The sequence below is a fragment of the Cheilinus undulatus genome, linkage group 21 (assembly GCF_018320785.1).
Source record: "Cheilinus undulatus linkage group 21, ASM1832078v1, whole genome shotgun sequence".
NCBI lineage: Eukaryota > Metazoa > Chordata > Actinopteri > Labriformes > Labridae > Cheilinus > Cheilinus undulatus.
In genome coordinates, this window is record NC_054885.1 from 29,667,060 (window position 1) to 29,684,942 (window position 17,883).

The following is a 17,883-nucleotide window of genomic DNA, read 5'->3' on the forward strand; positions in this document are numbered from 1 at the left end:
CTGAGATTAAAATGCTTCTCAAAAGCCTCCTTTTTCTGACCCAAACTAAGCTCAGATGTATTTCTTCATTTGCAGGGTAAATGTATATTTTATGCAAGGTCAATCTAGAAAAATGAGGTTGATACAAATCCTCTGTGTTGTCCCCCTATGGAAACAGTTTATGTAGGAAGACAGCAAGCTAGAAGGGCTGGGTGATATGGTTAAAAATTTGAATCTTAGATTTTCTTTCCAAACTTGATTTACATTTCTTTTTCATTTTGAAATAAAAAAGAAAAGAACTCAAAAGATGTCAAAATGTAACTAAATTTCCCTTTACAGGTTAAAGTGTGAGCTGTAAACTTATCTTGTAGAGGTTATTTGCATGAAAATTCAGGCTCTGAAACATTTTTTTTGCCAAAGAAACAGATTGAAAGTGACGCTCATGTCTCTCCATGATCCATGCAAGTAAACAAGACCATCAGAGAGAGATAAACATTTAGGCAAAAAGACTACACACAGATATTTGGGGAGTGATTTTTTCCAGGGTAAAAAATATTTTAATCAAATACAATGATTTTAAAAAATCTCTATTTTGAGTGTATTTATTACCAGCCAGTACCAGAGTTGGAGTAAAAACACAGATGAAATTCTGCTGGAGTAAAACTCCAGCCACACCCACTCAAGTTTTAACTCAGCTGCCGTGACTTATGGACAATTACAGGTGCAGCTCGTTAGCTGTCCCAGCTGCGGCTAATCACTGGCAGACATGCTCTACACACCTGATGATGAACTTTCAGACACTGGTGAACTACAGCATCTAATCGGTTAGCCTGGCTCCTCTTCAACCTTTGAAGTGGGCTTTTCAGTGAGTTTGTACCTTGTTTAACGATATTTTGTCCTTTTTTTGCAGTGTCTCCGTCTCTCTGCCAGTCCTTCTGTCAACCACCAGCCAGAACACTCACCATTGTTTGCACTACAGTTATCAAATAAACTTGTTTTACCTCACTGCCTCATCTCGTGCTCTGCTTCTGTGTCCTTGTCATTTGTTCATCACTATTGTTTCTTTAATATTAAGGACACAGAGCTAGACTGGTGTGTCTCTCTGTTATAGCCTGTCCCATGGTAGCATAGCCAGCTAAACACGGTGTACCATGCTTTATTTTGTTTCTCCCCTGTGTCGGCTGTTCCAAAAACAAGGTTCTGCTCTGGTGTTTCAAGTGTGAGAACAGAAACACATGGAGTAGAGGAGCCTTCACGATTAATTAACTTGGATTTTTTTTTACACTGAGGTTAATGTATAATCACCTCATCCCTATGTGTGACTGCACATGGGACATCTAGGAACATGTAAGACTTTAGTTTCACACAGAGGACCATTTTAAGAAATCAGAAAATTACAGTTGTAAAAAATCAAGAATGTGATTTACTGAGTGGCGTCTGGCAGGAACCCAGAAGCCGTATGGGGTAGAGTGGTGACACTGCCTCACCAGGAGGCCTCACTACAGGTGCTGCAAAGAGAGGTAAAGGGTGAAGAGTCTGACTGTGAACCACAGGGGACAAGCTTTTCTAGATGTGGACTAATTGGCCTTAGCAAATGAGACTTGATCATTCGTTAGAATGTTTGTTCTGGAATCTACTTGGCACTGCTAAATGAGCAAAGTGTGAGTTGTATTTACTCTCCAAAAAAACAAACAAACAAACAAAAAACTGTTTAATGCTATTATTTTGCTTTTTTACTCCTGACCTTACTTCGAGATTTTTGCCCCTGCTAAAGTTTCTAGGTCCATTCGTTTGATCTGGATTGTCTTTATTTTTATGCCTGTGTTTAAATAGCAAATGAACACACTCTCCTGTCAACCAACAGGGGAGACCTTTATGCATTCAGTGTTTTTGGTGAAACAATTAAACAGGGCCGTTTCTTGCTATATGCGGACTATGCAAATGCATAGGGCCTCATAAGCCAATAGGGTGCCCCAAAGCTGAATCTTCAGCCTCATCTGAGGAGAATTAAGATTACCTGTGTTTATCAGTTACTGTACGTGCTTAAAAATAAAAGTAGGATATCAGAATAAAATAAGCCACAATGGTAAGCTGTTGCCAGTGTTTTTGAGACAAAATTTAAGTCAAAATTGTTGAACTCCTGGAGTGCAGGTGGCCGAGTGGTTTAAGGCACGCTCCATGTATGAGGACGGCCCAGGTTCAAGTCTGGCCTGAGGCCCTTTACCGAATGTCTCACCCCTGCTCCTGTCCCTGTTTCCGACTCTATCCACTATACTCCTCTATTAAATAAAGGCACAAAAATTCCCAAAATAAACCTTAAAAAAAAAATAAAAAATTGACGAACTCCACTGTCATGCAATGAGTGAGGTTCTCGACAGGTAGGATGGGAATGACTGGGTCAGTGTATTTTCTGGCAGATACATTTCCTGTTTGAAACAAACAAAAAAAACAGAACAAACAAAAAATACGGGCCATTTTTTACATTAGTAATCTCTCCATTGTAGTTTCAAACTAGGGGCCCCCAAACAGCATTTTGCATGGGGCCCCCGCAAAGACAGAAATGGCCCTGCAATAAAAGGTGGGAAAGAAAAGGAGCCAGCAGGAATTTAGTCCATTTAAGTATAAAGTCGTAATCCACTGTGTAAATACAAATCCACCAGTCTGCAGGTGCACCTGGCCTTTAAAGGGATGAGCTGACACTCTGATTGGTTTGATTGACCTTACACCCTGAACACACCACAGGTATTCACTAGGGCAATCAAACAATTATATTAATGATGATTAATCTAAAATTTCCTGTAGTAAATTGTGATTCATCCCCCTTTTCTGTATGGCATGTTGTAATTGACTTCCTGTTTGGATACAGTCCTGCTATTACTTGTAGAGAAAATAAAGAACTTTGGGTAGATCAAAGATTATGACATGTATTTAGCCTCAGAAAGAGGAACCTGTCATGGATTATTTTATAAAGTTAAATGAGTCATTAAGAAGCAGTGGTGGTGGACACAACTCCCAAATTCATTTAATACTGTCGACAACGTCTAGGCTCTTCCATCAAAAAATAGACATGTAGTCAGTAACATACAGAAACAATTTGTAGACTAATCAAATATGATTTGAGCCATGCTGTACTTGAATTTTGATTTATTTTTAGAATGCCCATTTGGATCAAAGAGGGCTCATAATCAAGCTGATACACTTATAGTAGCTTTTTCAATCAGCTCAGATGTTTACTTCCTACAGAGCGGGTTCTCAAGCAGTTTTCATGACGTATGACTTTTCATTGATTGGTCATGTGACCAAAATAAGTCATAATGGAGCAAGACTACAGAGCTTTTTCTTTCTAGGTCTTTAAAACGTCAGAGTAATGGTTTTGTTTGTCATGACCCAACTCTGACAAAATGTACTTTGGTTTTTGGGGCACTGTTGAGTGTGTGCTTTTTCTCTAACATCCTGCTTATTGCAGGGTTCCATTCATTTAATGGTTCAGTGTTTTCCCAACCCCGCCCCTCTAACGCTACAATATAAAATCACTGAGCAGTTGATCTCAGTGCAGTCTGTTGTTAGCTGACGTCACTGCCTTTAATTAAAGTTAACAGTCAGTTAAATGCAGTTTTTCTGTTTATTGTGGGGTAAATTTGCCAAATCTATCAGTCACATTGGTCTATGAATCATTCAGAGTATCATAACAGAGATTTGAGCCAGGAAACAGACTTTTTCTTTTCTTTCTTCTTCTTCTGAGGTCAAGAAGAGGTCAAGAGTCAGGATAATGGTGTGAGTTCTGTCCTCTATTCAGATTGTAACATTCTTTTAATTTGAGAGGATCTTATTTTCTTGAGTGGGCGTGGCTTCAGCTCATCCAACAGACACGCCCACACCCTCCGAGAGCAGCTTTTACTGCCTCATTTTACATGATTTTAAAGCTTAATTTTCTAAACTCAGAAATAATTTATTTGACTGAAATTTGACCTGGGGGTCCATAACACACTGATCTGTCATACAACAAACCTAAACACAGATTCATTTTCACATTACAGGGTCTTTAAAGATCGTCCCAAAGGTCCTAAGCTGGTTTGAGGACCAAATATCGAGGACTGAGGGCTGAGATTTGAAGAGAGATGAGCGGAGACATATGAGAGCAGGCTTTCCAGAACTATTTTAAACAAATCATATCCTGTTGAACTGTCATATTGTATGGTATTGTCTCATAGTGGTTTATATAGCATTGGCCATGCTGTGTTGAATTGTACGGTATCATATCAGACAGTAAATAAATTCTCTAATAAGTGCCGATTTCAGTCCAACAAATGTTCAGACTTCTATTTTAATATTAATTTTTTTGTGTTTATTATTCTCATTGAGATCCATGTGCTCACTTCCTGTTTACATTTCTGATCAGACCCCAAATGAGAACAAAAACTATCAAAGCAGATCAGCACAAATTTACACACACATAGACGCACACTCACTGGGATCAGAGTCCATTAAGAGCTGTCATGTGTTTATCTTTAAGGCCACTGTACCAGCGTAGGGAGCATGCCTGTGCATGCTGCCTATGTGATTACAGGGAAAGAACGTGCATATATGCCTCATTAGCTGAACAGTAGGAATGTCCGTGCTGACCACTGAGCGCTAACACTTCCATCAGCCGCTGGGATTGGCTTCACACTGAGTCAGAACAGGCGCTGGTTACACAGCCAGGATGTAAACAAAAACAGAGAAACTGGGCTGGATAGGCCATGTGCATCTGCTTTACCAAGGCCCATCTTGTGTTATGAAACCATAATGTCTTTTATCTGCAGCACCTGCAGGGACAGTCTTTCAATAGAGGGATTTGACCACTGTAAAAATGATTTAAAAACACTCTAAAATGCCTCTATCTTTTCAATTAATGTTAGAATTAATCATAAAAAAGTGTGTATCTAAGTACTGTGCAATGCAGCTATGACGCACAACATTTTGAGACATGCAATCAGCTGATTCGGCATAAGAAAGTGAGAAGTTTGGTTGCAAATTGGGTGTCATCGCAGTCTGCTGCAGAGCTCAAAACTACTTTCTTATAAAATGCATTATGAATTTTTGTTGAATTGTCAATCTTAGAGTTGTGGTTTGACAAAATTCCAAATGCAAGGCGAGATATTTTCAAAACGCATACACAGAAACACCTAAAGATGGTGTTTATGTAATAATCTTTGGGTAGTAGAAGAGTGAAAGGTGAGACATAGGTGTAAATCACCTGTAGGATTGCTTAACTGCTAATGAGTCCCCTGTATAAAAGGTGTGTATCGTGTGTGAGAGTGTAAGCTGAAAATGAAAATATCAATCCTTGCCAGGAGACTTGATATCTTTCGCTCCTTGCTCCCCCACCCCTCCCTTTTATTTTCTCTGCGTGAAGCTATTAGAGTTACGTAAACAGAGCTGAAAAGGGCAGCACACTGACGTCCAAGGTTAAGCATTTGTAAGATCACTCAATGGTAGTCACATTTACCCACTCCACTGCTTGGTGAAGTAACACAGGTGTGGAATTGACCATTACTCCTGAGACAGGTCCACTCAGTGCCTCATTGAAAGAGAAAAGCAACAAAAGCCAATTTTCCAAAAGTGCTGTTCACTGTGCTCCTTTGTCTCCAGACTTACAAAGAGACAAATACCTGGTATTACATAAAACTCAGAATAACAGTCTGGATAGCCACATTAAACCAGCATGCACTGTTTTGTACTCAAGTCTTGTTTGACCCTTATGTTTACCTTTAGTTTCAGCTTATTTTCACAGATACACATAATTTATCTGCTTATTTTGAAGAACATGTTCTGTTTACTGTTCCAGGAATAATGATCATAACATTTATGACAACATGATTTCCCAGGTTTTGCATGTTACCTTATAAACACAGAAGAAGGAACATAAAAGAAGGTCAGTTTACATATTATGTCATAAAGATATATTTAATTTATCACATTCAGGCTAGTTATTGACTCAGGATATTGTAATTAAAACTTGGATCAAGTTAGTCACTATGATGGGATTAGAAAGCTTTGTCCATCTGAGATGAGGATGATGATGACCTTTGATCTCTAAACTAGTATGGTATTTTATAGCCTTCACATATCAGGCCCCAGTCCATCGTAATCATTTAAGGCCAGAGATACACTATATGAACAAAAGTATCTGCTGAATTCTGGTGTTTTAAACACACCTGTTGCCACAGGTGTGTAAAATCAAGCACCAAGCCATGTAGTCTCCATTTGCAAACGTCTGTGATACAGAAAAGCTCAGTGACTTCAAGTGTAGTACCGTGATGGATGCCACAGAAGTCAAAGATGCTCTGCTAATTCTGTAGAGTTCAGGACTTCCACTGGCATTATTGAAAGCACATAAACTGTGCAGTAGGAGCTTCGTGAATACGTTTCCATGGCTGAGCAGCTGCATGCAAGCCTAGCATCACCAAGTCTAATGCCAAGCATTGGACTGAGTGGTTTAAACCGATAAATGAATCAATTAGTTACTCTGGCCACCCATCACTTTTTGCCTTTTATTTCACCTCTGTCATCCACTGTTGCCACTTTGACCCATTTTCGACACTTGTCCATTATTGACACCTTTAACCCTTTTTGCAACTATCCATTATTTCACCATTTTGCCACCCATTTCTGACCATTTTTTGGCTTTCTTAACCCATTTTTGCCTCTTTTGTCCCATTTTTGCGTCATTAAACCAACTAATGCTATTTGTTGCCCATTTTTCCCCACTTTTGAAATATTTTTGCTACTCTTCCAATCCTGTTAACTAATGTAGCTGCCTCTTTTCAACCATTTTTGACACATTTGGCCATTTTTGACACCTTTAACTTAAAGCCACTTTTTAACCTCTTTTCACCATATTCTACCCATTTTAACCCCTCTTCCCTTTCTTAACCCTCTTTGCCACTTTTTTCTCTTTTTTTATATATTAACCCATTTTTCCTCTCTTTACCCATTTTTAACTATCCGTAAACCCCTTTTCAGTACTTTTTTCTGCTAATTTTTGCCACTTTTAACCCATTTTTCCCTGCCTTTTAACTTATTTTTGCTACTTTTCTATGCCTTTTAACTTCTTTGGCCACCCGCTTTTGCCACTTTTTGCCCTCTTTTACCTCTGTCACCCACTGTTGCCACTTTCATCAATTTTGCCACTTTTGTCCATCATGGACACCTTTAACTTTAATCGCGTTTCACTGTATACAATTTTTAATTTTTGCCTTTCTTTTGAAATTTTTTTGCTACTTTTACAATCCTATTTGCTACCGTAGCTGGCCTTTTTTTTTGCCACTTTTGGATCTGTTTTACCTGTCATCTACTGTTGCCACTTTCCAGCCATTTCTGACACATATAACTTATAAGCCACTTTTTAACTGCTTTTCACCATATATCATTTTTAACCCAATTTGCTACCTTTATCCCATTTTTTGTCTTTTTCAACCCACTGTCCTCTCTTTACCCATTTTTACCACTCCTTAAACCCCCTTTTTCAGCTTTTTCGCAGTTTGCCACCCATTTTGACCGTTGTTGGCTTCTGAACCCATTTTTGAAAATGTTATCCCATTTTTGCTGCTATAAACCGATTATTGATACTTGTCTCCCATTTCCCCCCACTTTTCAAATATTTTTGCTACTTTTCAATCCTTTTTCACAACTGTAGCTGCCCCTTTTTGCTACTTTTTGACCTATGTTACATGTCATATACAGTTGCCATTTTTCAACCATTTTTGCCACATTTCACCATTTTTGGCATCTATATCTTGTAAGCCATTTTTTGCCATATAATACACTTTTTGACTTTTTTAACCAATTTTTGCTACTTTTGACAATTTTTTTGCTTCTTTGAACCCATTTTTCCCTCTCTTTACCTATTTTTTTTACCACTCTGTGAACCCCTTTCACTACTTTTTATTGCAAATTTTTGCCAACTTTAACCAATTTTTGCCAATTTTCACCTTTTTTGACTCTTTTTACAACTATTTTATCATTCTTCCCTCAATGTTATCTCAGTTTCTTCTACTTTATTCTCTGTTTTCCTGATGTTTGTGTCACATCATGTCTTAGCTATGAAGTCTGACATTACTTTCCAAGTGTATTAGTCATTGTTCCCATTCACACTTTAAACATTACAAAAAAAAAGTGGAGAAAAGGCTTTAATGTACAACAGCATAATAAATAAAATTCATCTTTGAGTTCTTTTATAAGAGTGGCTAATATCCAGGTTAAAATATAATAAGTTTATCACAGATTAACTTTCCATTGGACCATGATTTTCCCAACCTCCAAGGGCCCCCCATTTGACTGGACCCCTAAAAGCTCTCCCCTTTATCCTGCCTTATGGGTGGCCTTTCATCAGTGCATGCTCATAAATCCTGCTTGTGTGTGCAGACTTATGTTTGTTAGCATATCTCATTTATAGAGTGAAAATCTGTCTAAAATATGAAATAAATCATGTAATCAAACTTCTAAAGGTAAGGCGAGGTTTGAAAGCAGGTTCATCACTAATTAGCTCGTCCTTCTGTTTGTTTCTAGAAGCGGGGATGTATATTGATCACTTCAGCAGAGGCCTGTGGGGTGAGCCCGGGTCTTCAGGTCTACATAATCAGAAGTGTTTGTCTGTATGGTCACTGTTCCTCAGTCCATTAGGAAAATAACCTCCAGTTCAGAGGAATTATGGTTCAGACAGGTCAGACAAGGAAACCCTCTGAACCAGCGTCTGTTTGGAGTACGCCGGGTCATCAGACAACACTGAAATCATTTCTGATAACTGAACAGAGAAGGCAGGAAATCTGAAAATAATTCAGTGAGAGCTCTATTAGAGTTTCAGCACCATCATTTCTAAAGTTACACACACATCAAACGTGGAGTTTTCTGGTAAAAGAGAAGGAAATCTGTGACCCCAATCTCTGTCTTTAAACATTTCAGAGTCAAAATATGTTGAAAACATATTTTGCTTCCTGTATTTACATTTTTGTCTTGTGCATCATGCAGGAGCTCTGACATCAGGTTGCCTGTCAGCGATAATGACACAGCTGACAGATTGCCGGTTTATCCAAACATGCAGGTGGTCGGCAGACTAAACGTAAACCGAGACCAGGACTCTGATTGGCTGTGGGGGCTGAAAGCTTTGTATTGGAAATCCCAGACGCATGCTTCATTCAACAGTTTCTCTGCAAGATGGCCCTGCCTGACACGCTATGGCCCCCAGTCTCACGCCATGAGAACACAGTGACCCCTCCTCCCCTCCTGAGCTCAGGTGTCCTCTGCTGCACCAGGAAGTCTGGAATCATTGAGCTTTTAATCTCAAACAGCAGATTTTTCTCTCACGGAATTAAACAGAAAAGTTCTGTAGGGAGAAAATGGGTCATTTAAACAAATTTCTGTCAGTGGAAAAAAAAAAAAAAAAAAAAAATTCTTGCTTCTTAAAATTTTCTCTTCTTCTTTATTCCAGGTCAGAAACGTCACATTTATTACACTTGAAGCATTTATCACCCTCTGAACTGGGGTGGTGAAGTTGGCATTATCTGCTTTTTGTATTTAGTTGTATGCAGGCAAACTGGGGCATGTAAACAAATTACATGGACACAAAAACTGCTGATTTGTTGTAGTTTTGTAACCCGTCATTCAGCAAGGTCAGAGATTCAGAAAAGAGGGTAAGGAACAAAACAAATCCATACACATGACCTACTCTTTGCCACAGTTTTCCTCATCTGGCACTCATTCAACAGAGGATGTACTGTACACCACATGTAACCAGAAAATCCCCAGGGAGCACAGTCCTTTGAAACTCAAAAAAACAACAACAACAAAAAAAAGCAAGGTCATGTTCTGTCATCAGTCATGTCAGAGATGTAAGTCATGCACCTGGAGCCACATCTAGGCTAAAACAAGCTTGAGAAAGCTGGAGCTGAAAAAAGTGCCTGTGTTATACAGATGTGTATGCTATATGAGGTACCAGTCTGCACAGGCAGTCTTACTGTGAGGCAAAGGTAGCATGCTGATGAAAAAGGAATAATGGGCTGTTTAAAAATTAGCAGTGTCTGCGTTTTTCTTTACAAACTCAAACATTTATGCTACAAACTGAAAAATGCTGAGTTGCAAGGAGTCGACCAGCTTCTGGCACCTGTGAACAGGAATTCCTGCCCCGGACCACTTGACTACATTCTCAAATTCCTCTACCTTTCTTGGTTTTGCCTCAGAAACAGCATTTTCAGTGCCATCTCACAGGTTTACTGCTGGATTAAGATCCAGGGATTGGGCTGACCAACATTCAACTTGTTGGTCTAGAACAGTGTTACTCAACCCTGTTCAACCAAAGAGTGAAATTGTTGAAAAATATATTTGAAAGAGCCACAATCTAAGTGGTGAAAAGTGGCAACAATGGGTTAAAGTGGCAATTGAAATAAGTTAAAGGTGGCAAAAAAAAAGGCCAAAAAGCATCGAAAAGTGGCAAAATGGGTGAAAAGGGGCAGTGTAGGCATGAAATGGAAAAACTGGATGAAGATTAGCAAAAATGGGGAGAAAAAGTAGCAAAATGTGACAAAAATGGGTGAGAAGTGACTGACAAAAGAGTTGCAGGTGGCAAAAATGGTCAAAAAGCAGCAAAACCTTGGCAAAAAAGAGTGAAAAGTGACTAAAATGGGGGGAAAAAGTTGCATCCAATGGCAAAAGGCAGTCTTAATGGGCAAAAAGTGGCAAAACTGGCAAAAAGCAGAATAAAAAGTGGCAAAAATAGGATAAAAGTATCACAAATTGGCGAAAAGTGACAAGAAGAAGTGGCAAAAATAGGCTTAAAGCAGTAAAAATGGGTTAAATGTGGCAAAAGGAAAAAAGGGCAATGGAAATATAGCAGAGAAAAATACAAAGGTTGCCAATTAAGTTTGACAATTAAAGCCTAGTGTAAAAGTGATTAAAGTGACTTGTAAGGAATAATTTCTGAGGCCAGAGTTTCCCTTTATTAAGGTTTTCTGGGGGAATAATATTTCAAATCAAAACGTAAAAGAGCCATAAATCATCACAAAAGAGTCACATGTGGCTCAGGAGCCACATGTTGAGTATCACTGGTCTAGAACCAAGACGCTGCTCTCTTACTGGTGTGTCTGGGGTCTTAGTCTTGTGGAAACACCCATTTCAAGGGCATTTCTTCTTCAGCATAAGGCAGCATGACCTCTGCAAGAATTCTGATGTATTCAAACTGATCCATGATTCCTGGCATGTGATAAATAGGCCTGAAACCACGGAATAAGAAACATCCCTGTATCATGCTTCACTATCTTTAGTGTACTGTGTCTTGAATTCAGTGTTTGGGGGTCATCTGCGTCCCAAGAAGAACAATCCTGACTTCATCAGTCCACGAAATGTTGTCCCATTTCTCTTCAGGCCAGTCAGTGTGTTCTTGGAAAACTGTCACCTCTTCAGCACATGTGTTTTTTTCAACAATAGGACATTGCGGGGGCTTCTTGCCAAGGCTGGGATACAGGGGGATAAAGGGGAGAGCTTTCAAGGGCCCAGCCAAATGGGGGGCCCATGGAGGTTAGCAAAATTATGGTCAATTGTGAGAAAAGTCTGTGAAAACCATGTTTTATATTTAACCTGAATAATAACCACTCTGATCAAAGCAACAAAAATATTTCATTCTTTATGCTGCAGTACAATATTTTTCAAAATGTAAACCCATTTTCTTAAAACAGATTTATCTTCCTTATTTTAATATTAATGTGGATGGGCATACTGAACTAAACCATTTGGAAGTAATATCAGACTTCCTAGCTAAGCCATAATGTGAACAGGATACCAGGGAATAAAATAAAGAAATTGAGACAGCTTTAAAGGATTTTTTTATAATTGCAAAAGAAACCAAAAAATTGGTAAAATTGGTTAAAAGTGGCAAAAATGGCTTAAAGTGGCAGAAATCTGGCTAAAAGTGGTAAAATGGGTGGTTAAAGTGACCAAGGAATCCAAAAGACACAAGAAAGGTTCAAAGTGGGAAAAAATGGCAAAAATGGGTGGTTCAACATGATTTAGAGTGGCAAAAATAGGTTAAAAGTGGAAAGAAATTGATAAAGCAGCAAATATGGGTTGAGAAAAGTGGCAAAAATTGGATTAAAGTGTAAAAGATATATCAAAAATGGCAAAAATGGGTGGTAATGATCCTGAAAGTGGTCAAGAAGTGGCAAAAATCGGTTCAAAGTGGCAATAGGGAGCAAAAATGGGTGGCTTAAACAGTGAAGGGTTAAAAAATAGCCAAAATTGGTTTAAAGTGGCAAAAATATTTTAAAAGTGGCAAAAAATGGGTTAAAAGAAATCGATAAATCAGCAAATATGGATTAAGAAAAATGGGAAAAATATAATAAAAGTGTCAAAAATGGGCGGTAATATTCCTGAAAGTGGTCAAGAAGTGGAAAAATTGGTTGAAAGTCGCAATAAGGGGCAAAATGCGTGGCTAAAACAGTGACAGGATAAAAAGTATACCACAAATTAAAAATTTTGGGAGCAAATGTGGCAAAATGGGAGTAAAAGGTGGTGAAAAGGGGTTAAAAAGTGGCAGTCATTAATAATTTGAACATCCTGACCCAAGATTGACACACTTTTCAGCTCCAAATTGAGGTAGCTATTGGCTAGGATGCTAGCAATAGTGTTATTGATCCAACACACGTGCACTGATATCAGTAAATCAGAACTGGGGAGGGACCACTCTCTGGGTTTTTCAGCCAACTCTGTGGGCAGGGCTGCTTCTTGTTGATGGCTTGGTTTCACACATGCGTCTTCTAATTGTTCCAGTTCTTACAGATAACTTTAGACCTTCTTTGATCATCCTGGAGCTGATCATTGGTTGAGTCTTTGACCTTTTGTCTTTTCTTTATTCATTCTAATGGTATTTTTCTATTTTTTTCCACATTTGTCTGGTTTTGGTTGCCATTTTAAAGCATTTGAGATCATTTGAGCTGAGCAGCATAACATTTTCTGTACTTCTTTATATGTTTTCCCCTTTCCAATCAACATTTTAATTAAAGTATGTTCTTCTTTTAAGCAATGTCTTCAACAGCCCATTTCAAAGAAAAAAACAGTGTAGCCAACATTTACTACCGTCATGACTGTTGATTTTCTGCCACTCTACTGCACCAACTAGTAAATTATTTGCCATGTGGAAACTTAATTTCTTCCAAAAACAGTGATTTATCTGGTTAGTGATGCTGGACAGCTATCATTTTGAACACAACTGTATAGCTGAAATTACTTTCAGTGATTAAAATGTGTATTTTATATGTAAATAAGGGGGCAAAAGTGAATACAATAGCACCAAATTTGGTTTTATTATACATAAATTTCTCTGGGGGTGGACCCTGACCCTAACAGCAAGGTCCAAGCCCCTCAAAAAAGCCCCAGCGTGTCTTTATGTGAGGCAAATTATTGCCAGGTGGATCGCTATAGACTTACTGAAAGGAGAACTGACGGATTATAAAAGTTGGCATGGAATAAAGAGAAATGCACGATTTGTTTGCTCACTCTTAGCTAAATGGCGTCCCCCATTTGGTTACTGAATCTGTCTTTTGAAGCCAAGAGGTGACGCTGAGGTCTTCAGCCTCCTGATATGAAGCTCTGATATATAAGTCATTTCCCGAATTATGCATAACTTGTATCCTTCTTAAAATGAGATATAGTCATTCAACCCTGCACAGTGAGCCCATGAGAAACACTCTTCCAAGCAACCAGGCCATAAACATGTTTATATCACAGTAAATAAGGGCATTTTTAACATGAGGTATGAATGTGATTTCTTGTTTGGAAAACTGCAGTTTTGGCATTTCTGCATTGGCTTCGTTTTTCAACACCAAAGGTCACAGCTTGGCCTGTAGCCTTGTTTCCAAGCTGGATCCTCAGCCAGGACCTCATGAAAGGGACTGACCAACATCTCCTGTGAGTAATATTCTCACCCTTGACAAAAGCCTCATACAACCCTACTTCAAAGACACCAAACGACTCCTTTAAGGCCCTGTTGCAGAGCTGCAGTCTGTAAAGGTTCAGTTTTGGCGCTCAGCATCATTCCTCATCTATCATTGCCTAACAGACACCTTACATGTCTGGGAACAGAGGTGTTGTTTTCTTTAGTTCTAGTGACGCGTATGGCAACTGAACAAAATTCTGTCACATTTATGACTGTCAGCTAAACAGATGGCATATTAGGCATAGGCCACCAGAGAGTAAAATACATGACGTGGGTTTGAGAGGCAACCATTAACGTTGTGCACCATAAATGGAGCCAGCTGGTAAATCAGACTTTTGCCGAATCAGGTCTAGAGAAGAGCTAGAGGTACATCATGCCTATCTTTATGTTGGTCGCCATTGTTTACAGGCTTGCAGTTCAATGAAACCACGCCCATAGCAACCACTTATTTATCATCCAATGATGCTGATTGGCCCAGTCATTCTCTGACATGCATTTACACAAGTTTGCAAGATGAATCCCCTCGATGACAGAGTGAGGGGACAAGGAAAAACAATGAGAGGGTTAACCCTTCATAGCCTATTGCTTTACAGGTTATCACCTGACTTGAAGATAGTTGTAACACAGAGATAACTGCCACACACACACACACACCCTCCTGCTCCCTCTTACTAAAATGTAACTTTCTCATAAGTATTGTACTCATAGAGGAAAAAAGATCAGGGGGGAAAAACTGCTATTTTCAGCCACAAAAAGCAAGCAAGACACCCATACAAGAAAGACTGAACTGAACTGATCCATTGTATCTGTCCTTTCAGCACCTTGAACAGCGCTGCGATGACTGCTCTGGAAATAAACTTTAAACACCAGTTTGATTCTCCTGCAAAACGTACTCACTACCCATTGTGTGGCTGATACTCCCTTAGGTGTGCACAAAGTTATGAATGAGAATAAAAAGCAAAATAACCAGTCATAACATTTAACCCTCTAGAAAACACATCAGCTGAATGCTGTCTGACCATTCAGAAAAGTTGCAGCCAATCATTTTGGTGAATTCTGTTTGCATAATGTTGACATTTGTCAGTATCACCACTCCAGCTGGAGCTTTGGCACTTTCCTTAGTCTCTTGTTCTTCTTCTAATTTTTGCAGAACCACTCTCTAATATCCTTTTTTTTCTTTGGTGACAAGACAGCAGAGCTAAAGCATGGTCAAAATCAGCACCAAGCTAACTGGAGTGTTAACCTTTTTAAAAAAACATACAAACCAGTGCACTCTGAGGCTCAGATGTCATGATGCTGATCAGACAGAACTGTCAAAAGCACGGTGTGATGTCTGACCATGTTTAAATGCTCCTTTTGAGGGGGGAGACATGATCACAAATTTATTATATTTCATGAGGTAGATGTCGGAGAATGGGCTTCAATAGGGTTTAAGACACCTGTTTAGCTGCCTGACTTTATAAAGCCAGAGATTTAGCTGTACCCCTGACAAACACAGAGAATGGGCCCTCCCCAGATGTAATCTACTGAAGGTAATAATGATGGATCAGTATTATCGGTGATATTCTGGCCAACAGTTACTTCATTCTGGAGCAGAAGAGTGCTAAATTATTATTGGGTCTGATGTTGAAGTTACTTATTTTTGCCACTTTTTAACCTCTATTAATCACTTTTTCAGCCCAGTTTTGCCACTTTTCAGCAATTTTGGCCACTTTTTTTTTACCCAATTGCTTCTTTTTACATATTTTTTTCCCATGTTTTAACTCTTGTTATCACCCATTTCTGCCACTTCTGACCCATTTTTGCCTATCTTAACAAATTTCTGCTACTTTCTACCTATTTTTTGGCCTCTATGAACCATTTTTCCCACTTTTAGCCAATGCTTGCCAATTTAAACTAATTTTTTGCCCATTCAAATTTTATTTTACCACCTTTTCTGCCCATTTTCCCACTTTCTGAATCCTTTACCAAAAAAATTAGGCCATTTTTTGTTGCTTTTATGTGCAAATTGGAATGCATTTTGGGCACTTATTACCCACTTTGTCTCTTTTTGCCCCTTTACCACTTTATCCTGCTGTTTTTGCCACTTTTGACCAATTTTTGCCTCTGTGTTAACCCATTTTTGCCACATTCTATTTATTTTTTCCTCTACGAACCCCTTTTCTGATTATAACCAATTTTTCCCATTTGAAACCCATTTTTGCCTCTTGAATCCCATTTTTTTTTGCCCATATTAATCTTATTTTACCATCTTTATGCCCATTTTGCCATTTTCTGAACCCTTTCCAAAACCTTTCCAGCCCATCTGTGCCTCTGTTAACTCTTGTGTGCCACTTTCCTCCCTCTGTTGGCTAACTTATTGTTGCCCCTTATAGCCCCTTTTCACCACTTTTTCTGTCTGTTTCTACATTTTTAAGAAATGTGCATTTCCAACATTTTTTTGCCACTTTTAACCAATGCTTGCCAATTTAAAACCATTTTTGCCTCTTGTATCCTTTTTTGCCATTTTAATCTTATTTTACCATCTTTCATGCCCATTTTTCTTTATTTAAGTAATTTCACCACTTTTTGAATCCTTATAAAAAAAATCAGGCCAGTTTTTGTCACTTTTATTTGCAAGTTTTAATAATTTTGGGCACTTTTTACCCAATTTGTCTCTTTTTACCCCTTAACACCACCTTTTCTGCCATTGTTGCCACCCATTAACCATTTTTGTGACATTTTTCTATTCACTATTTTTAACCAAACTTTGCCAATTTAAACCAATTTTTGCTCCCTTTCACTAATTTTTGCCCATTTAATCTTACTTCATCACCTTTTCTGCCCAATTTGCCAACTTTCCCAAACTTTTTCAGCCAGTTTTGCTATTGACCCCTTTTCACCACTTTTTCTGTCTGTTTTTACCTTTTTTTGTGTGTTTAGCTTTTTTGTAAATTTCCACCATTTTTTTTGCCTTGATGAACCCTTTTCATTCACTTTTAACTAATGCTTATCAATTTAAACCCATGTTTTCCCATTTTAACCTTACTTCTTCACCCTTCCTGCCCATTTTCAAGCCATTTTTCCACTTTATGAACCCTTTCAAAACCTTTTCAGCCTTTTTTTGCCTCTGATAACCCTTTCTTTGCCACTTCCCACCTTCTGATGACTCTTTCAACCAATTTTTGCCCTTATTAACCCCTTTTCAACTGTTTTTTGCTCATTTTTGCCTCTTCTAACCCAATTTTGCCACTTTTTACTTTTTGCCACTTTTAACACATTTTTAGGAAAAGGGTTTATATTTTAGGGAAGGCTTTATGCTATGGCACAAATAAATTATTTCTCTGATGAGTGGTTGTTATTTGATGTAAAAACAAACAAACAAACAAAAAAAAACATAGTTATGACAGCTTAACTTTACATGCCCCAGTCTTGTTTAGCCGTACCATACATTTTCCTTTTTCACATTGTGATCTATAATGAGACGATGACGTGTGCACAAAGAACCCTCAGAAGCTGACAGAGACATTAATACTCCAACACACCCATACACACACTCACGCTCCCTGTGAGTGTGAATTTACCTCCTTCTCACTAAATGAAAATGTGTCAGACCTGTTACGCACACGTGGCACTTCATGTGTGGCATGCCATCACAGGTGGGATGATGGAAAGAAGTGGAAATTGTAATTACACTCTCTGTTGAGATATTTTTAATTGCAAACTGTGTTTTTCTTCCCTTTTGTTGTGCAGCCACAAATTCTTCAGACATTCAAGTTGAATAAAGGCAAAACACAAAATAGCTTTCCAAAGAATGTCACCGCTACATCTTCAGTTCTGTCATTATTTCACTGAAAAACACAAGCAGGCTTCATTGTCTTTTATTTTTGAAAATACAGGGTCCTTCACAATAAAAGTTCCTAGTCTAAAATCAGAAAACAACTAAGATGTCAGTTTATTAT

General features: G+C 38.5%; 1 long non-coding RNA gene across 1 annotated transcript; it reads left to right on the top strand.

Moving 5' to 3' along the window:
- Nucleotides 1-722: 722 nt before the first annotated feature.
- Nucleotides 723-984, top strand: LOC121529277. The gene is made up of 2 exons (XR_005993566.1): nucleotides 723-803; nucleotides 890-984. It is a non-coding gene; the product is annotated as an uncharacterized LOC121529277 (long non-coding RNA).
- The last annotated feature ends 16,899 nt before the right edge of the window (nucleotides 985-17,883 follow it).